Genomic DNA, 23,565 nt, shown 5'->3' with positions numbered 1-23,565 from the left:
CGTTCCTTGTCTTGCCCATGACATTTGTCTGGAACTGTTTCCATAATTTTTCCACTACGAAGAGTTATTGCACTCGCATTCTGTCGAGGATTCGGCTCCGTCTGGGAAGGTAATTTACCTTGAGATTCCAAATGATTTACCGCCATCGAGAGTTTACTAACTTGATTAGTTAACTCTTGTATTGATTCATTTGTCCTTTGTTGATATTTTGCAGTATCGACGGCAAGTCTCTCCATAATTGCTTCTAAAGATGTGCTCAGCTTGGGTGGCAGTTGCGGTGGTTGCAAAGGTCTCGGTTGGTATGCCGAATTATATTAGGGATTAGCTCTGTAATTCAAGTTGGGATGATCCTTCCACCCGGGATTGTAGGTGTTGGAAAAAAGATCATAGCGTCTTTGTGGAGGTCCCGAAAAACCTCCGACAGCGTCAACATGTGCCGTTGAATTTTCGTTAAGGATTGGGTACAAATCCATCGGATGTTCAGATGTAGTAGAAATCCCACACAGTTGGGTCTGATTCTTCGTTTCTGTAAGCATAGATTGGACAATATTAGTGAGCTTATCCAATTTATCTTCTAAGGATGAAACGTTTATCCCATTAACCCGTCTTGTGGGTTCTGAATTCGACCGATACTGTTGAGAATTTGCCGCCATGGTGGATATCAGTTCTCTTGCCCTTTGAGGAGTCATATTGATAAGCGCCCCTCCACTAGCAGCGTCAATCATCTTCATTTCCATAGGGAGCAAACCCTCGTAGAAATATTGAAGAAGTGATTGCTCGGTCAAAACGTGTTGAGGACAACTTGCACACAGTTTCTTGTATCGCTCCCAATAGTCGTAGAGCGATTCACTCTCCAATTGGCGGATTCCCACTATGTCTCTCCTTAGTTTAGCTGCTCGTGATGCTGGGAAGAACCTGTCAAGAAAAACACGAGATAAGTCATCCCATGTTGTAATTGAACCGGGGGGTAAGTAAAATAACCATTCTTTGCTGTATCAACTAAAGAAAATGGAAAGGCCCGAAGTTTAATTTCATCTTCGGTTACTCCCTGTGGTTTCATGCTTGAGCAGACCATGTGGAATTCTCTCAAGTGGGTATGTGGGTTTTCATTCTTCAGGCCTCAAAAAGTGGGCAAAAGGTGAATCAGGCCTGACTTCAACTCGAACGGGGTTTCTCCGGCTGGATAATTGATGCATAAAGGTGTTTGCTCATTGGGAGCAGCGGCTAACTGACGAATGGTTCGGTTCGCTATCCTTTCTGGTTCACCGAGGTTGTCTTCCACCTCTTTTGTTTCACAAAGTGGTTTGGTCTCAGGTTCAACCACTTCGACTTGTTTTCCACGTTCAATTGCTTTTACACGTTTAAGAACTTTCATCTCTTTACGTCGCACTCGTGCTGATTTTTCGATCTCTGGGTCGTATTCGAGATCTCCAGATGAAGATCTGGTCATGAAGATAATCTAAACAATTTGTAAGTGTTGCCAATCCCCGGCAACGGCGCCAAAACTGATGGGTGTCGAATCCACCAATATAGACTTACGCCTAATTTGTGACTTAAGCAGTATAGGGAGTAGGGTCGATCCCTCAGAGACTGGGTTTACTGTAAATTGTTGCTCGCTTGACCAGATTTATGTCAGGACAGCTGTCGTGCCCAAGACGTTCGGGGGGATAAAAATTTGAAAACTTGAAATAAACAGAAAAAGAACGTCAAAAGTAAAAGTTGAAAACAAAATAATAAAAACCGTGAAATAAATATTAAGAAAAATTAATTAAAATGAGCTCAGCTTTAGACATGAATTTTCCTCGTCTTTGAACCAATCCTCGAAATTGGATGAACTCCTCTTTTCCAATCAGCTAGTTATAGCTACCAAGGACGCCTCAGACACCAACTCTTCCTTGTGTAAATTAGTTATGGAACGTCCAATAACTAATTCTTACCGATCGAACAACCACGAAACGTTCGTGATTTAGAACTACGGCAGCTTTGCATTCTAGAAGAGCCTAGCTTGAACCAATGCCCTCAACCGCGTGGGACATTTAAATCTGGTTACTGCTTCCCTTGACGGAACCAAACAGCAATCTCCACTTGGCACGCCAATGTGTTCACAGAAAACTGATTAGAAACGTTCTTTTCGGAATTCCAATTGTACGTCTAATCACACCAAATCAAACGACGTCTTTTTTTGACTTAGTGTTGATCTGACTTTATGAGCTGACAAAATCATACTCTTAATCCGGAGAAGTAATAAGTACTGGAATTTTAGGAGTTAAATGGCTCAGGTTCGTAACTCACGGGTTTTGACGAGGCTAATTTCGGCCTAAAGCTGAAAATGGGTTTAGTTGGCTAAGGTTTGGGACATGTTGGTATTTGATAAATTAATTAAGGTAAATGGGTGAAAAGGTGGGTGATGTGATTGAGTATGGGAGTTGGAATATATTAAAGTTGGGTGGTTGACTATTTGGAAAAAAAATTGAAAAATGAATTGCAAATGGTGATTAGCTACTGGAAATTAAAATTTGAAGGAAAGGAAACTAAAGAAACAACAAAGGCTACGTAGGAATGAGAGAATTGAGAGATAAAAGCTAAATATTTTTTGATTGATTAATTGATGAACAATACATGCTCTATTTATACTAGAGGATTTACTAATTTAGGAGCCAAGTAGTCTAGAAAATCAAGGAAAAATATAAATATAAATATTCCATGACAAAAAATATCCCAAAATAATCTCCCCCACTAAGTCAACAAAATTTTCAGCTAATTAATATTGGAAAAATTCTACTTTGGCCCTCCTTCTTTGCTTCTTTCTTTAATTTGGCCCAATTGTTTCCTTTTTCTTCTATTTAGCCCCAAATTGCATTCCTGCACAAAATTCAATAAATATGGCAAATTTAGTGATGCATTCTCATAAATATACCAAATTAATTACATAAAATATGTAACTTTAGTATTTCATCACAGACATGGTCTTACATGGGACCTCTCATCTCGGTGTCAATGCCATGTCCCAAATATGGTCTAACATAGGACCTCTCATAAACTCAATGATGCCAATGCCATGTCCCAAACATGGTCTTACACTGGCTCACATATCAATGTCGATGTCATATCTCAAATATGGTCTTATATGGAAATCACATATCACATGTTGCCATGGTTCAACCATGGTCTTTTCCGTCAATTCATCACATATCACTGAACGAAAGTACTCATTCCTTTGTTCTACTCAATTTGATCTTTCAATTCAATTTTCAAACTATTATAATATTCATGGTTCAATAGCAAAGACATAAAACAAACATCATATTATTTCTAATTTAACAATTAAACATAAGATTCTATCATATAAACATATTGATTACAATTATTCAAGCAAGTGTACATAAACACACATTCCATCTATTTATGTATATTTGCTTACCATATTTACTTAATCAAATATGTTGAGGACATAACATCATATGCACACCAAGCAAACACGGATGGGCTTATCACCATATAAACTTTCATTTTATTTTATGTTTCCACATTTCTCATCTCAACTTATGGTTATCTCATTTCGTATATTAACACATACTTATCATGAACTTCTATTCATACTTTTCTAAGTTTCGTTTCATCATAAGCACATCTCAATCACATCAATATAAAATTTTTAGCATTTTTGAAAACAGTTCCAATGAAAGTAATACGACATATATAGCTAGACTCACATACGCTATGTTAGTTCGAGAACCGACTAAACCGTAGCTCTGATAACAATAATTGTAACACCCCAAACCTGGTCTAAACGTTATGACCGAATCTGGCGATGTCATATTGTAACACCCCTTACCCGTATTCGACGCCAGAATAGGGTACGAGGCATTACTAGAAGACATACATTTGCATACGTATTAAACCGAGTTACAAAATTTCATCCAAATTAAAACTTTCAAATTATTAACGTGCTTTTATAATTATTTACAATATATCCTCGAAATATTATATTCATAACAAATAGGGCCTACGAGACCCGATAATTACTCATGTAATTCAAAGCTTCATTTCCATTTCATTCAATTCACAATTTCTCATGTTCACAATTCAAATCAATTTCTCAATCAAATATATATTTCAATCATCTAAGAATATAATTCAAGTTACACGAACTTACCAGGCTAAATTGCAGAAATACCAAAATTTAGGGACATTTTGGTAATTTTTTATTTTCCTCGAATTTCCACCCAATCTTGATATAAATTAATATTTCATTCAATTTTTTAATTTAAATAATATAAAAATTCATTTCATGCAATTTGGTCACTTTTTGATATTTTTAAAAAATTACCCTTAAAATTTTACTTTATTCAATTTAGTCCCTGAACCTAAAACATGTAAATTAGCTATTTTAAAATAAACTCATATTAGCTGAATATTCACATATATTTTTCCTCCTCCTCCACTCCATTCCACATCCTTGGTATATACATAATACCACTATTAACTTGTTTACTCATAACAAGTTGTTTACTTGAGTTATAGTCACTAAATTAATTATATCTTAAGCTAAAAAACTCTAAATTGAGCTAAAAAAAAATTTATATGAAACTAGACTCATATATTCTTACCATAAAATTTTCAGAATTTTTGGTTTAGCAATAAGTACAGTTTATTTTTTAAATTTTCCCCTGTTTCACTGTTTGACAGTTCCGATCCCTCTTCACTAAAAATTAATTATATCTTTGTATTTAATGCGGATGATGTTCTCATTTGTTTCTATTGAAAACATACTAATTAATGATTTTAAAAACATAATTATAGCCCATAATTATTTTATACAATTTTTAATAATTTTTCCAAGTCAGACAGGGGAACTCGATTTCATTCTGACCTTGTCTCACAAGATTTATTATATCTCATAATTTACAATACCATTGCTTACATTGTTTCTTCTATGAGAAACAACACTCAATAATATTTATTTCTATATTTTATTCATACTCTAATTATATTTCCACAATTTATGGTGATTTTTCAAAGTTAACCTACTGCTGCTATCCAAAACTATTTTAGTGAAAAATGTTGATTACTTGGTGTATAACTCTCTTATTCTCTTTCTCTATAATATTTCCCATCATTTTCACTTATTTCTCTTCACTAATATATCAAGAATATAAGATCTTATATAATAAAACTCTACTATAACATTATTTTCATGCTTTTTCAATAATATCAAACTTAAAAATATATTGAAATCTTGATGTCCATACCTTGTGCTATTGATTTCAATCTTTAACTTGATTTTCTCTCTCTTCTAGCTTCTATTTCTTGAATCTAACTTGATATTCTAGCTCCCCATTGTCTCCTTGTTATTCTTCTCTCTTGGAAGCTATGGAAATTCTTTTGATTTCTAGGTGAAAATGGTAAATTTTTGGTGGAATGACGAAATTGTAAAGAAAGCAAAACTTTCTTTCTTCTCCTCTCTTCTCACGTTAGTTGCATGGAGATATGGTGGAATGGATGATTCTTCATCTTCCTTTTCTTCTATATACTAAATAAAATATTAATAAAATAATAAAATACCATTTAAAAATCAAATTAAAATATTAATAAACTAATATTTATGTATTTAATTAATATAAAATATCTCCAACATCATCATTAGCTTCTAGATTTCTCTCTCTTCTAATTGACCATTTTGCCTTTTATAATCTTTAAAAATTCCATCCTTGAGTCATCATTTAATTTGGTAAAATTGTGATTTAGTCCCTCAAAATTCTTCACATTTTCAATTTGGTCCTAATTCATCCATTTTTCTTAGTTTCTAGATTATTCCACCCTTAAAATAGTTACACTATTGGTCCTTCAACTTTTTCGTATTTACACTTTAATCCCTCAAATTTTGAGTATTTACTCTTGGGCAACACAACTTTTCTCACTTTTGCGATTTAATCCTTTCTTGAATTAATATGTCATAATATAATTCTCAATGTTGCCATAACTCAAAATTTCCCTTTTTGTCACTTTATTTCCTTATTTTACTATCAAGGATAGCTACTTTCTTACTGTAGTAATTTTCGGGGTATTACAGTAGTAATTTTAGGGATATTACAATATGCATCTCAATACCCCCGAAGGGTAAAATGACCAAAATACCCTCAAAGGGTAAATTGACCGAAATGCCCCTGAAGAGTAAAATGACTGTAATACCCTTAGGAGTTGAAATATGTGTATGACCGGTTTACTCTATGATATATATATACGATTGTTACTGACTATGACATACTGCATAGACGTATGATTTATGACATGACATACTGCTTGGGGTTGGGATTCTAATATAGGGGAAGTATATTGTACTGGTGGCTTTGCCACATATACTGTTACTGGAAACTTTGATGCGTTACTGTTACTGGCAGCTTTGCTGCATCACTATTACTGGCAGCCTTGCTGCAATATTGGTGTGTTGGCTGGGTGGGTCGATTTTATCCCCACATAGTGTGTTGGTGGTACGGAGTGGTGTGTTGGCTGGATTGGGATGGGTTGCATTACTGCATTGTACTGTTACTGTATTGGGCTAAGGCTCACATTGTTACTATATTGGGCTAAGGCCCATACTGTTGCTATATAGGGCTCAGGCCCAGACTGCTACTGCATGTTGTATACTGATTAACTAATAGGGGATTTCACACTAAGTTTCGTAAACTCACCCTCTCCTTTAACTCTGTAGGTAATCCTCAACCATAGGCGATTCAGTGCTGCGAGGGACTCGGAGATGGCCATACAAACACTGCTACTCACATTTGCTTTTATGCTAATTTAAATTATAAGTTGGGTTTTTTTTATGTAATAAGGCCTATAAATTGGTTTAAATTTTTAATTGGGCTTTTACTTAAACATTTTAAATTACTAGTTAGGAGAAGACGAGTTTTAAATAATTACTGTTTTTCAATGTCACGGGTTTTTAAGCAATAGAATTGAAAAAGCTTCTGCGATTTAGAACCAACTTATTAAAACAATATTTTGATAACAAGATAAACGTTTTTTTCTTATTTTAATAACAAAGAAGTTAATGTTAAACTGGGAAACAAATTTTTAACAATGAGTCTTTTGAAAGACGCTTCAATGTGACATGCCAGATCCGACCGTAATGTCTAGGTCGGGTTTGAGGTGTTACAATGCAAACTTTGTTTTATTTAATTTAATATAATTATTAAATTACCATAAAAACCTTAATTAATAATTAAATAAAACATCAAATTCATGTCCATTATTGTCCACTAACACCTTGAATGGTATAATTACCATTTAAGTCCCTTTTTCTTTATTCAATAATCCATTTAATCACTCTAATCATGTAGTGATCAAATTCTGCATCTTTTATGATTTAGTCCTTTTTTAATTAATTAACCATCAAAACATTAAATTTTTTTAACGGAACTTTAATACTACCTTAATGACACTCCGTAAATATTTATAAAAATATTTATGGCTCAGTTTATAGAATTGAGGTCCCGTTACCTTATTTTCTAAAATCGCTTGACCTTAGGGTCATACCACTTGAATTTAATAAATCATTTATATAACAAAAATCAATATATTAAAAACCTTTCTAAAACCATGTTTGACTCGTAAATATTAAATTATAATATTTACGAGCTTACTCATCGGATTTGGTGGCCTTGAAACTACTATTTCCGACACCACTGAAAATTAGGCTATTACAGAAGCATTCAGCCAGACTTTGCCACAAGGGCGTTACAGAATACCTAACATAATTATCATAGAATAAGCCACACAGGCTTCATCAAATACACCATAAAGGTCTTATAGAACACGCCACTAAGGCGTCACAGAGAATTATGTATTTACTATCCCATCGAACTATCTTAAAGGATGCCATGGGTTTTCTCCCACATAGTCTTATACTTAAATTCATGCCAAGATTTGCTAGTCCAATCAATATTTCACTGGAGGCGTCACCATAAGTGTTTTATTTACATAGAATGCCATGGGTCTCAGCCTCATGGACTTACATATCCTTATGTTGTGTCCTGCCAGTCCAATTTACATTTCACCGAAGGCCACACCATGAGTGTTATCATGGCCAACGTGATTTTTCTGTCCGATTAACAATGTACCTGCTCTACTAGAGGCATCACAAATAGAATATTTACTTCCTCAACACCAAATGTACTTACCCAGATCCGTGCACTCATCTTACTAATTCACACTCTTCTTATTCATGTAGTAACAAATATATTTCAGTTGTAACATGCAGCAACTTGATGATACTTCTCGCACATGTGCTAAACATTCTAGATGACATCAATATAAGTACTTCCATTGTAAATTTAACATGCATGAATCAGGATAAGGACTCCCTAAAACTCATCTACTGTAGCTTGGAGCTCCAAACTCAGACGTTCTTCTCAAACCAATAACAACAACTGCTTAAAGAACATGGAACTACTATTAAAACTCATTTACATATAATTTCCTATCGTCTCATCTATAGTCGACCCCCATGCAAGGTCTCTTATTCATATCTTATTGTTTATGCTTCATAACCTCTTTACCCATTCAAAATCCTAATATGTAGAGATTTTAGACTTACCAAGAGGTTTAACATCTATTGATTAGCTCAAGAACCTTAGCTTCCAACTTACTAAAGAAGAAGAGAACATTTAAGTTTAAGAAGAGAAACCAGAGAGTAATATTGAAGGAAGAAAAATAATCCAGATGTTCTTTTCTTACCATATATATACAACCAATACCTCTTAATGAATCTTGACAAGTGTTAAATGCATATAGAATTTGTCCCTTTAATGTCCTACAAAAATCAAAGAAAATATAAACATGATGCCGATGCTATTTGACCAGTAAACCCATTTAGTTGATCCTCAACCAATCACTTTACAAAACCCATTTTGCACATTGTTTGAGTAAACTTGGCATACTATACCTATTAGTGATAACTCAAATATGGCGTGGCCTTAAAGACTCATTAATTCTCTACAGATTTCTCATAGGCTTGATAGGCGTGTTTTACTTAACCAAAAATTTGAGGCGTACTCTATAGCTGTCGCATTCCTTCTTCAATTGAAGAATACTACGATAATTAAATCCTACGATACTACTATGGGCAATTAGTCTATGCGCCAAACAATAGTTTTCTAGAAGCTTATAATGTAACACCCTAAATCTGGTGGGTCAAAAGTTTTGACATATAGTTGTAAATAGTTTATCTAGCATAGTGTTAAATACCCAAAAGTTTGTTTTGGCGTATACGTATTGGTGTATAAAACCTGCCACATAAGAAAGTAAGAACTTGACTTCCTGATATTTTGCTATATTTATGAGAAGTTCATATTAAGAGATAAAGGGTAAGTATGGAATGAATATTCACCAAAGGTATAGTATGCTTGATTTTAGGGGTGAGTAAAACTCGATTCGACTCGAAAAAATTGAAAAAAATTATCTTAAAAATTTAGATGTATTCACTTAATTTCAAACAATTAATTGCATCTAGAGGCCTTAAATATAACTCTTTTTAGGAGTTGCCACACCCCCAAAACTGAATTATTGCTTGTCCTCAAGTAAATGATGTTTGAATATGCATGAATGCATGGAATTTCCAAAACAATCAATCACCAAATGTACTCTCAAATCGTAATAAGCATACTGTGTACCTTTATTCTTATCAATTTTCTACTGAAATAAAGAAAATAATTTGCTTACAGTTGTTGTAAACCTATTTAGCAATTGCAGTATAGAAAATGGTTCCTAAAGGTGAAATTTTATAAATATTTTAACAATTAAAACTATAGTAGATCTCTCTAAATATACTTAGGTTATCTATCTCTTAACCCAATTTTTTGGGCAATTATTTAATTTTCAACACAAAAATCCCTAAGAAATTCATATTTTCATAAGATTATATACTTGACAACTTCAATGGAGCATACATTAGACTGCCACGTATTATATCATACCAAAATTTCAATATAAATCACTCATGACACAAAAGCTTTTGACTAAAAAGATGGATGGAGCAAACAACTACCTTCTTAGCAATTTAACCTCAAGATTCAGTGGAGTGTCCTTAGAATATGTGTATATATATATTTTTAGACAAACACTCATATTTGAACTCTTTTTTTTCAACAATATAATGGAAAAAACAAAATATTCCTGACTTACTCAACAGGTTCTAACATTGGAGTATTCATATTATTATTATGACAAAAATTATACCCTATTACTATACTGAAATTAAGTCAAGAAATCCTAATTTTATTCAAAGGATGCTACTATATCCTAATTGCATTTTATTTCAATTATTCTACTTTTAGAAAATTATTTTCAACAACTATCATATGCTAAATATGCCTAAACAACTTCCACCATATTTTCTAAGTTTACACAGAAGAGTTATTATCCTCATTAAACATCATTGATAACCATATACTCACATAATCCAACAATTAAATGGCAATTGAATGTTATGGAAAAAGGCCTGTATGAATAATTAATAATGTATTCTATATGCACAACACACCCCCAAATCTAAGGGATGCATTGTCCTCAATGCGTGAACATGACAAAACAGATTGAATAAAAACTACATGAATGCATGAAACAAAGAAAAACTAAAATAATGGATCATGAAAATTTAAAAATCAAAGCTTGAAGGAGAAAGAAATTACTTCACTTGGGTTGGGTGGATTTCCTAGCAGCTCTCTTGTAACATTGCATCCTGTCCTGGTCACCATTATCTGCTTGAACAGTTTTACCAACAGCTTTCTTAATTATTTTTATCTTAAGTTGGTTGATGGGCACCTCTTCCTTATCATTATCGGAATCGTCAGTATCTAAATTTGTGATTTCATCAAATAGTTGATGAACAGCACGTTCCTGGGCACTCATAGAGGGCTTGGGTTGTGGTGCAGGTACGGTAGTATGAGTGGTATCTCTTGCATCATCATCAGATTCAATATGCACAGATTTTATCCTGGCTTCGTCTTGCTCTGGGTCTTAGTTGTGCGTGGGGGCAGTAGTAGGTTCTTCATTTTCTACTTTAGGATTCAATAGTAGTTCCTTAGGAAAAGCAGGAAATGGTGGCATTGGGTGTGAGAAATTCTTTTGCTTGGATTTACGAATGGGAATATCACATTGGCAAACATATCCCGAAAAGATGGCCATTTTCTCTTGAGCTTTGCCAAATTTAGTGACAAGCATTTTCTGATGTTATTCCAACATACACAATTGTTGTTTCAGATCTGCTACAGCCTCAATCATTCGCTGCTCAAACTCAATCTGAGAAGTTGAGGGGGTAGCAGAAGCAGTCCTAAGGGGAGAAGATGGAGGTGTGCTAGTTTGCCTTGGCAATTCCTCCCCAGCCAATTTCTGAAGAATGTATGTCGTAATAGCCCCTTTTTTAGGAAGGTGGACTTCATTTTGGGACAATGGAACCTTGACTCTTTTATTCAGAGTGCAGTAATCAGTGAGGGGAATTTAATGTTGTAGCATTCTTTTGGGCACAACAATGAATCTCATGAAAGATAAATTTTCCAACGTTAATCTTTTGACCCAGCATTATGGAGTGGAGAAGCAATAATCAGTCCTTGGAGATTTTAGAATTATGTGTAGAAGGAATGAGATGAGTTTTTAAGAAATGGTACCAAATCTTTCATTGAGGCTTTAAAGAGATTCTGCCAATGGTGTAACAGTCATTTCTTGAAATGGACCATTCTGTTTCCTCCACACAAACATCAATGAGAACCTGAGCTAGCTGCTCTAGGACATTGTCTTCACAAAGTCAGCATGCTTGTGACCTTCAAAAAATCCATATTAATCATTAATGGCATCCTCATCAAATAGAATAGATGCGCCATGCACATATATAAATGCATTGTTAGGAGAGGTAATGTGGGCATAAAACTCTTTCACTACCTTTGATAGGACATCATCAGGATGGAGGAAGAAGATTCCCCACTCATGCTTTTTGACAACTGATGGAACAACCTCTGTATGCCCCATGATGGGAGCATCCTGAAAAATGTGTCCTTTTTTCTATGCAGAATGGTCGTTTGGAAATATTTTTATTGTATTTCTCCTCAGCAAGTTAACTGAAAAAAGGCACGTGGAGAGACAGAGGTTGAAGCAGAAGCCTTTTGAAAAGCCATTGAAGAGAATATAGACAAACGAAAAATGAAAAAGGTGAGATTTGATTAAAGTTATGAGTGAAACACGGAGTAAAAGAAGAAAACAAAGCGGGATGAAAATGAGGATATATACGCTTAACTTCGAATGGTCTAGACCATCTCGACTTTAATTTGCCGGGAAATAGTTTAAGTCTGGAATTGAAAAGCAAAACTTGTTGTCCAGGTACAAATTGTCATGGCAAAATTTTCTTGTCATGCCAACACTTTATCTTTTATTTGTATAGTCTCATATTCTCATAAGCTTGAGCTCAAAATTCATCCATCTCATTAAGCCCAAAATGCTTTGGGTTCTAGCTCAACTAGCAAATGACATGGTTTATCATGGACAAGCTTGAAAGGTGACACTCCCAATGGTGTCTTGAAAGTTATGCAATAAGCCCATAAGGTTTCATCTAACCTTACTGAACAATCTTTGCGTTTGGGATTGACAACTTTCTCCAGAATCTGTTTGATTTCTCTGTTGGAAATTTTAGCTTGTCTATTTTTTTGGGGGTGATATGCCGTGGTAATTTTATGTTTAACCCCATATCTTTTAAGAGAATTGGCAACTAATCTACAGTCAAAATGTGAGCCTTCATCAATAATTAAAGCACAAGGGATAACAAACCTGGTAAAAATGTTTGTATGCCAGAATCGCAGAACTGATTTGGCATCATTTGTAGTTAAAGCCACAGCTTCAACCCATTTGGATACATAAACCACAGTGACAAGAATATATATTTTTCTCCAGGATGGTGGAAATGGACTCATGAAATCAATTCCCCAAACATCAAATAATTCCACCTCTAGAATATTTTGCAGCAGCATCTCGTGTCTTCTTGATAAGTTACTAGTTTTTTGACAGTGATCACAATTCTTACAGAACTCATTAGCATAAACATGGTGGGCCAATAAAACCTTGATTGGAGAACCTTTGCAACAATTCTCATGCTTCCAAAATGTCCACCATAAGGTGCAGAATGACACTGATGCAAGATACTTTGAAATTCATCATCTTGAATACATATTCGAATTACTTGATCTGCACATTGCTTGAATAGAAATGAGTCGTCCCAATAATATTGCTTGACATCATGAAGGAATTTCCTTTGTCCTTGATGATTGAGCGCAGGTGGCAGTAACCCAATGACTAGAAAGTTAACAATGTTAGCATACCATGGAAATGCCATAGGCAACAATATCTGCTCATCAAGGAATTTGTCTTTAATCATTTGACTCTCACCATATTCACTCCCTACTTCCAGTTGTGACAAGTGATCAGCCACTTGATTTTCAGCGTCTTTCCCATCTTTCATTTCCAAATCAAATTCTTGTAGTAGCAATATCTATCTAATAAGTGTATGTTTGGCCTCTTTCTTCATCACCTATTATTTAATGGCAGAACGGTCTGTATAAACTGTGACTTTGGTACTCATTAATAAGCTCTAAATTTTTCAAACGCAAACACCACTGTTAAGAATTCTTTCTCCGTAGTGGTGTAATTGAGTTGTGCATCTGTCAGTGTGTGACTGGCATAATATATAACATTAAGCATCTTGGTTTTTCTTTGCCCTAACACTACTTTGACAGCAAAGTCACTTGCATCACACATTAGCTCAAATGGTAGATTCCAGTCTGGTGCAGTGACTATAGATGTTGTAGTTAATCGTTTCTTTAACTTTTTGAATGCCTCTGAACATAACTCATCAAAATGAAATGGTCTATTTTGCTTCAACAATTGACATAGAGGCTTTGATATCTTAGAAAAATCCTTGATGAAGTGAAGGTAAAATCCAACATGCCCGAGGAAGCTTCTAATCCCTTTCACTGAAGTGGGTGGTGGCAATTTTTCAATGACTTTATTTTTGCTTTGTCAATGACAATTCCTTGCTGTGAAATTTTGTGGCCCAAAACGATGCCCTAGAAAACCATAAAGTGGCATTTTTCCCAATTCAGCACAAGATTTGTTTCTTAATATCGACAAAGTACTGACTCTAAAATTTTTAACCAATCTTCAAAAGTGTCACCAAACACCGAGAAATCATCCATGAATACTTCAAGGAATTTCTCCACCATGTCTGAAAATATTGCCATCATACAATGCTAGAATGTTGTGAGGTATTACATAACCCAAATAACTTTCTTCTGAAAGCAAATGTTCCATAAGGACAGGTGAATGTAGTTTTTTATTGATCAGTAAGAGATATGGCAATTTGGTTGTACCTTGAATGGCCATCTAAAAAATAGTAAAAGGCTTTCCCTGCTAGTCTGTCTAGCATTTGAAAAGGGAAAGGAAAATTGTCTTTCTTCGTTGCTTTGTTGAGCTTTCGATAACCCATTCAAACTCTCCAACCAATGACAGTACGTGTGGGAATGAGTTTGTTGTTATTATTGTCGACTACTGTGACTCCTCCTTTCTTAGGTACACACTGAACAGGGCTTGCCTAAGAGCTATCAGGAATTTGGTATATAATCCTAGCATCCAACCATTTGATAATCTATTTCTTAAATACTTCCTTCCTGACAGGATTCAGTCTCCTCTATTGTTCAATAGATTTACTATGGCAATCTTCAAGTATTATTTTGTGTATGCAGATTGCTAGGTTAATTCCTTTGAAATCCGCAATTGACCATCCTAAAGCTTTCTTGGATTTCATTAAAACCTTCAATAATTGATCTCCTGGTCTATTGTAAGCTCGGTAGAAATAACCACTGGCATTGTATCATTCTCTCCCAAATAAGCATACTTCAAATTCACTAGTAATGGCTTCAAATCCAAAACCGGTGGATCTTCTATTGATGAGCGAGGAGGGTTGAAAGAGTGACTTCATAAATATAATGAGTCAGAGCTCCTCCTACATCTCTTTTCAAATTGTAGAGTTTCCATCACTTCTTTAGATTCTTCAATCAAATTTATTTCATTTAATTGGACAAAGTCTGCATCAGAATTGTTGTGCATATGTCCTACTAATTCTTCATGAATTACAATGTCAAAAATTATACAACATGGCATTCTTCATCTAGGTATGCACACTTTAAAGCATCAAACACATTAAAATCAACTGTTGATCATTAATTCTCATGGTTAACTCACCTTTCTGCACATCAATCAATGTTCTACCAGTTTCTAAGAAAGGTCGTCCAAGTATTATAGGTACCTCTTAATCTGCTTCACATTCTAGAATAATAAAATCTACTGGAAAGAACTTGTCGACTCTTACCAGTACATCTTAAATTTTACCTTCTGGACGGACATATGATCTATCAGCTAGTTGCAGTGTGACTATAGTAGGTCTTGCCTTTTCCATCCCAAGTTTCCTGAAATAGACATAGGCATTAGATTGATACTTGCACCTAAATTGCATAATGCTTTGCCTATATAATGGTTTCCAATCAAACATGGTATAGTGAAACTCCTTCGATCTTCTAATTTTGGTGGTAGTTTTTTTTAGCATTGTTGTGTAGCCTTTAGTAAGTGGTACAATTTTGAATTCCCCTAACCTTCTGTTCTTGGATAAGATATCTTTCATGAATTTCATATAGTTCGGCATTTGTTCTAATGCTTCCACCAAAGGTATATTGATGTGTAATTGCTTCAAAACCTCCAAAAATTTCTTGAATTGAGCATCTTATTTCGACTTTTAGAAACACTGATGAAAAGGTGGTGGTGGCCTTCCTTCCATTTTTTGAGGTTACTTTGCCATGGCATTTGTCTTGGCTCGGCAAGATGAATTTGTTTCTGTATGCTTTTGTCTACTCTCATCTTTTTGTAGTTTGTTACACTTCTGGTTCAAAAGTCAGGCCTCCAGGAACTTTGGAACTTTCCTCAAACAATGCATCATTCACAACTCCTGGCAGCTGAGTGCCACTCCGAAGTGTTCTAGCTTTACATTGTTCTTTTCTTTGAGATCTAAAACTTTCTGTGTCACTAAGCAATGCTCCTTGTTGTCTGGAGCATGATGTAGTGTTAATTTGTCCCACTTGATTCTCCAGGGCTCTTAAGAAAGCTGTCTGGCTCTAAATAATTGCATCATTCTTAGCCATAAACTCTTTTAATAAAGCTTCCATAGCTACTGTTGAAGATGATGAACTTTGTTGCACATTTTATGGCAGCATTGGTTGATTGTGTCCAGGTGGTACACTAGCTGCATTTTGTCTATTAATAGTGTTGGCATTTCCCATTCCTTGATTAATCCAACTGAAATTTGGATGTTGCTTTCACCTTGGATTGTAGGTGTTGGAGTAGGGATTGTTGTTTTTATAATTAAAATTTCCCATGTAATACGCGGAGGCGTGATTGGATGGGAATTCATCAAAAACATGATCTTCTCCATATTATACACATGCTAGTTCTACAACCATCATCTCCTCAACTATAGAGGGTCTTTTCAGAGTTTTAATCATATTTGTTAAAGATGATACCTGAGCTTTTAATGATGTAATCACATCAAGTTCCATTACTCTAGCAACTCTTTTATTAGTGCCAACTCTAGTAGTGGGGTATTGATAATCATTATTTGCTATTCTTTCAAGAAATTTGTATACTTCATTGTAGGATTTGTCAAGCAATGTCCCATTAGCAAATGCATCCACCACCATTCGTGTATGAACATTTAATCCATTGTAGAACATCTCTATTTGTGTCAAATGCTAAAAACCATGCATCAGGCATTTTCTAATTAATTCATTGAAATGCTCCCTTGCCTCGTTTAATGTATCATCTTCAGATTGTCTAAACGATGAAAAGTCATTCCTTAGCTTCGCATTCATGTTGGGAGGATTGTACCAAAGCAAAAATCTCTGGCATTGTTCATTCCAAGATGCCACCGTACTTGATAGTAATGCATTCAACCATGATCTGGTACGATCTTACAATGAGTAAGGGAATAATTTTAATCTAAGGGCATGTTCAGGAACACCCTGCTACCTAAATGAATCACAGACTTCAAGAAAAAGTCTCAACTTCAATCTGGGATCTTCAGTTGGTAAACCACTAAACTGCCCTACCGTCTGCAGCATCTGAAACATTACTAGTTTTAATTCTAAGTGTTGAGCTTGAATATGTGGCCTAACAATTCCTGGACTCAGATCACCCAAAGTAGGCACTACATGTTTTCTGATGGGTCTCTCTTTATCATCTAATATTTGACGAATATCAGCATTCCTTTCATTCTAGAGTACCTAATCATTTCTAACTGGATCATTTATAGTCCTCTCTATTTCTCTTAACGCTTTCTTTCTTCGCCTTAACGTCCTTTCAATCTCATGATTAAAACAGTATTTTATATCCTTTTACGAATACTCTATTTCTCTTGTGAATTCTATCAAATATTTGCTTGCATCACACGATTCTAGATTTAGTATATATATATTTTTTAGAATTAAAAATACATCTTTGAACACAACATACAATAAACTATGTCTAGAGCTTGCATCATGTATTTAAAATAAGCATAGATCGAATGAAATAGTGATATAGGCAATTTCAAACCATGAACATTAAAGATGATAAGCATCCACCCAAATAACTCCAACCTAGAAAAGATTTAGTTCATGGGTGAAAGTAAACACCGAATTTAAATCATTCATCAACATTTTAAAGAAGTTTGAATCACAGCAATTAGGAAAACAAAAAGGCAAAACTGTAGGATTTCTCGCCACACTCTAGCTTATATTTTATCTTCGAATCGTCCGTGAATCCAAGCTAGATGTCTCTTTCCCTTCCTCATGTCTGTATTCTGCTGTCTATAGCTGCTACCCTTTCTTTCTCTAAAATTCTCCAATAGAGTTTTTCTTTGTGCAAAGAGAGGATTGTTGTCACTAGTCTCTTTCTCACACAAATTCTCCTCCTCTTTTTCTTCTTCTCTATCCCTCTTTTATTGGGTAGATTCGTCCCACCTCAACACTCATTTTTCATTCCTCTTTTCAAGTTGGTTTTTTTGGTACACGTTAAGTTGGTTGAGAGTGATGTGGATAGAGTGCTCATTCATTTTCCCGAAATTGCCATGGAAATTCTATTGGAAGTCAATCTTGCTAATTGCCATGGCAATGTTTCACTTCCCTTATTTTGCCTCTTCATATTCTTCCTCTTCCTACAGCTGTATTCACACACAACCAGAACTTTCCTCCCCAAGTGATAAAAGTAACAAATAATGGCCAATGTAGCGCAATCTAAGCTTTGTTATGCAATGTTCTAAAATTATCCTAAAAATGCAGATGAATTCACTTAATTTCAAATAATTAATTCTATCTAGATGCCTTAAATATAACTCTTTTCAAAAGTTATCACAAGGCTATCACTAAGTAGGGAAAGAAAACCCTAACTTTCTGACCATTAATGCACTACTTAATATTATGGTGGATCCAAGTCTCGAAGGACACCTGTTTCTTCTGCAAAAATGCAGATGTATTCACTTAATTTCAAATAATTAATTCCATCTAGATGCCTTAAATATAACTCTTTTCAAAAGTTATCACAAGGCTATCACTGAGTGGGGAAAGAAAACCCTAACTTTCTGACCATTAATGCACTACTTAATATTATGGTGGATCCAAGTCTCGATGGACACCGTTTCTTCTGCAAAATAGCATATAGCAAAATCGCTCGAAAAGTATTGACATTAGAGACAGTTAAAGTAGCAGCAATTCGAGTGCATAAAAATTGTATCCACATCTTTGCAATTGGAAACATAATTGCTTGATTAAAGGACGAAGGGATATCAGTACCAAGGTGACATTTCCATTCACCCCTACCCTCCATTAAATAGTTTATAATCTTATGCATATTAATATCTCTAAAATATGCTAAATAGCTTTCTTCCACAAAATATGATTCATAATATGGAGTTTTATAAAATGTACAAATCGCTCTAGGGGTGACGTGCACATCTTTCCTTCATACTAGCATAGTTTCCCAATTGGCACCCTCTGGTCTCCTAGACTCTTGGACCGTAAAAGATGCATAGTATTCTTGTAATACTGAGAATACGAAAAAGTCTTTAGGGGTTACGCGAAACCGTTCCTTCTTATGGTATTGAACCAATGTCAAAATTTCCCTACATAAAATCATCGATGGTTCAAATACCCGTTCTTGTATAAATGTCTTTCCTTGAAGTTCTAAAAATAAATTTCTTGACATTTGGGTTTGAAAAACTTGAAAGGTTTGTCACCAACAATTGTTCGGGTTCGCTAATTCTTCTAGCTTTTCTAAGAGGCATTTTCGATAAATTTTTTAACTAGAAGAACTAATTAGATATCAAGCAATATATTTCGAATGCAATAAAATAGTAAAAGTCTAAGTTGAAACTTTTAACCTTGACTAGAAAGCTCATTACTCTGTTCGAAGGTTTGTTTTAAACTCCTTTATGAATGTGGATTGTTTAACCTGCACTTAAATAAAACAAAGAGGAGAAGAAATATTGTAGCAAACTAAAAAGAAAAGAGAAAAAAAAAGATTTTAAGGTTTAGGGGTTTTAAGAGGTTGTTGAAAGGTTTTAAGGCTAATGAATCGTTAAAACTATTCAAAATTGTTTTTAGTTTTTTTTTTGTATTTTATCTTTAAAAATTGGGTTAAAACAAGGTTTAAGTCGTTCGGTTACATGACGGGTTGGGTCAACCCTACAGAAAATTACAGCGATGTCATGATAAAGGGGTTCAGTGTCGCGACAACCCTGGTAGGATATCGATGTCGTGACACACTTTGAAATTTCGAACTTAGGGGTATACTAATTACTTTGTGGTGACACAGAGGTGTTGTACCGCGACATCGAGCAAAATTGCTCAATTTCTTGGATCTGTTAGTGGTGTCGCGACAAGGAGGTTTCGTCTTGCGACACCGACTTTGTTTCGGCTCCTCTTCTCAAATTTCAAAGTGTGCAGAACAAATATAGCCTATTTTGAAAAAAATAAATTGTAGTATAAATGAGTCCTAGTGTACTTCCCTGCACGCATTGGAGCAGAAATTGCCCTTACTGTAAAATGATTAAGATGCGAACAAGAAAACTTCATTGAGAAGGCCGAACCCTTTTTGATGTATTTCAATCGGGATTTGTTTACTCCAAGTGGACAGGCAATACCTACAAGAAAATACTATGAAAAGACATATGAAGTATGTAATATAATATAAAAGAAAATAAATTAATAAATAAAATGAAATGAAATAAACACTATAGTAATACAATAAATGAAACAAAATTTACAACAAGAAATAAAAATTCTTTAAAAACTAGGACGATTTGTGTCGCCACCATAGAATAACTTCCAGCTGGTTCTCGACACTTTGATTTGACATTTGTTCCTTTGTTAATGTATAAGAACTAGACTCTCCAGTCGATTCCACTAACGGTGCCTTATTTTTTACTGACGTGACATCCACATTGTGAGCCATTTAGTACAAAATCTGAGCCAACCCCATATTATTTTCTAGGGTATTATTGCTTCGAACTTCCTCCTCTCCCTATTGTATAAGGCTTTGGTTACTCTAGCCTTGCTCCCATTGTCAAATGAGAATGAGTCAAACTCCTCGACCTCATCGGTTGACACCTTCTCTGCTATAGCGAGAAAGTGTATTGGCTCTTCTACACTTTCATTCAATATCAGTTTAGGCTCCATGTTAGTGGTTAGTTCATCTTTCAGTTCTACATCTACAATTAGTTCTATTGTTATGTCAATTGGATCAAAGATTGTTTCAACTATGTTAAACTCTGTTGGAACTGCCAGTACGCCCTATGGCATAGTGAAAAAATTAGTCCGGTGATCATCAACTACAAATCGATGTAAGAGGAACGAATCAGGTTGAAAAAGGATTGAAAATATACCTTCTTTATAGGTCGTATTGGAACCAACTACACAAGGAAAAGTTGGCAGTTGGGGCGTCCTTAATCGCTATAACCAGCTTATCGTTTGGAAAGGAAAATCTACTTTCAAGGATCAATTCAATTTCGAAGTATACCGAGGTTGAGGTTAAGCATTAATATATTTGATTCACCGATTTAATTTAATTTCCTTTTTCTTTTGCAATCATTATTATTTTATTATTTTATATTTGTTTTTAATATTTTATTTATCGACTAAAATCACTATTTTTTTAGCTCTATAATGCGCAAGGTCGTGAGGATGATAACTGCCTAAACTTAGGAATCTAGTTACGTAAACAGGAAAATTAGGAGTCCTAATCCCTGTAGGATCAGCCTACTATTCTATACCACTATTTAATTAAGTTAGAGCATAGAAAATTATATTTGGCAGTTTTGACGTCCATCTCTAATATAAATTATCATATTATTATTGATCTAAGCCATTAATTTCATCAATTAACTTCGATCTAACTTTTCCGGAAATTCAAGCTTGTATGAACATGTAAAAGAGGGAAAATATCCAATTCATTAAAATTCCTTAATGATCGTTAAAATTGACTTCAAAAACCTTTTGATTATTACAATATAAGTTGAAAATCATTTTGAATCAGCCAGTTCACTCCATAAATCAGATTTCACCATTTTCTATCAAAGTTTAGATGTAAAAGTTTTAAATCTCAAGAAAACTCAACACAATCATTTAGATCTCAAATTAGAAAAGCAACAACATTAGTTTGATCATAATAAATCAGAATCTCACCTCAATTTGATGAAATCAAAAAGCTATGGAGCTAATTTGAGAATGGACATTTTAATTACAAGGAAAATGGTAGTGTATAAATCTTTGATTTTCTTTAAAATTGATGGAAAATTCGGTGTTTGGAGAGCTAGAAAAGCATTAGGGATGAACCAATTTTTGAGAGAAAAGCTTAGATTTAGATCGAAGAAATTTTTTTTAATGGTTTATGAAAAGGGAGGGAAGGGACAATGGGTGGTTTAAATAACCAAGTGGGTTTTAAAAATTGGGCATCTGCCCATTTGACCACCTACAGTTTCTTCCCTTTTTCAAATTGGTCCTTATTTTCAATTGAAGCTTATTTTCTTAATTATTTTCAAATCAAGTTTCATTTTTAAAATTCGTTTTAAAAAATGAATCCCCGGACACTGATTTTTAGGATGTGACAAATATATTTTAAAACTATCACAATTTCTCTCTAAAACACAAATACAAAGAAAACTTTCTACCCAAATTTCCAACACCCAACGCAAAAAAAAAAAATTGAAGAATGAACACGCTTCCTACAAAAGGCGTTTTCTGTTTCTCTCTCCAAAATTAACCTATTTCCCTAAATTTGAAAAAAAAACTTACCTAATTCTATAATTAAGTTTAAAAATCAGCATTTTTCTCTAACTAACCCAAGCTTTATTGGTATTTGTTGGTTGTTATCTTATTCAGTTGGAATTTAAAAATCCAAAAGTATATATTGTTTGTTTTAATTTCCAGAACAATATAGCAGGATTTAGAAAATCTAAAAGTATACATTTTTTAACTTTTCAAACTTAAGGTTTCTAGAATTTTTATAATGTTTTTTGGTTAACTAATGTAGTTTCTAAAATTTATAGATTTAACCCTTTTTAAATAGTAACTTTTAAATTAAGTAAAGCCCTACTATTTCTAAAATATGGTGCAAACATATTATCATATGTACAATATCATGTTAACTTATTATTTCCACATATTACTCATTACAAAATGAATAAACAGATTAGCGATTACGTTAAGATTAAATTAAAAAAAATTAAAAATACAAATACTAAAATTAACCAATTCAAAAATTACGATGACTAAAATTAATCAAATAAAAGCACAACAACTAAATTCACAACTTTCAAAAGTACAAAAATTAATACCAAAATTTAACCTCTTTTAATTTTTATATTTTTTCAAGACCTTTTATGTTTTAAAAAAATGTAATTTTATTAGAATTCAGAACAAATTAAAACATGTAAATATTGTAGGTTAATTTCTTTATAATCATGACCAAATTTAAAATTGAATAATTGTTAAAAGCTAAATTTGTTAATAAACTAAATTTAGAAATGCCACGTCATCTCCATTTACTAAATCAAACCAATAAGACAAATATAATTAATTCAATAAGCATTTTGTAACTTACTTTCAATAATTGGGTGACAAAAAACTTAAAACATAATTGAATGTTTTTAAGCTTTACAAGTCCCTAATTATTAGGGCTTAACAAAAGATAAAAAAATCCATCGATGTATAAAAATTATCTATAGCTTACATAAATAAAACAATATAATTTAGGGGCTTTTCTTAACATTTAGCCAAAATCTGTGCTATTAGTTGCAAACGGAGTAAATTGGCTGTATCAAGCCATAAATAGCTCCAAAGATCCAATCTTAGTAGAAAATCCTTAATCAATTTACTCAAAACTATACACTATGAAAGAGGAATGAGATTCCATGAAGTGGTGCAGACAGAGAAGGAATACCTGAGA

General features: G+C 33.9%; 1 non-coding gene across 1 annotated transcript; it reads left to right on the top strand.

Moving 5' to 3' along the window:
• The first annotated feature begins 16,842 nt into the window (after nucleotides 1-16,842).
• Nucleotides 16,843-16,949, top strand: LOC121214281 (small nucleolar RNA R71). The gene has a single exon (XR_005909865.1). It is a non-coding gene; the product is annotated as a small nucleolar RNA R71 (small nucleolar RNA).
• Nucleotides 16,950-23,565: the final 6,616 nt, after the last annotated feature.

The sequence above is a fragment of the Gossypium hirsutum genome, chromosome D01 (assembly GCF_007990345.1).
Source record: "Gossypium hirsutum isolate 1008001.06 chromosome D01, Gossypium_hirsutum_v2.1, whole genome shotgun sequence".
Lineage (NCBI taxonomy): Eukaryota > Viridiplantae > Streptophyta > Magnoliopsida > Malvales > Malvaceae > Gossypium > Gossypium hirsutum.
Note: the sequence above shows the minus strand (reverse complement) of the source record. Positions and strands in the feature narration are given on the sequence as shown.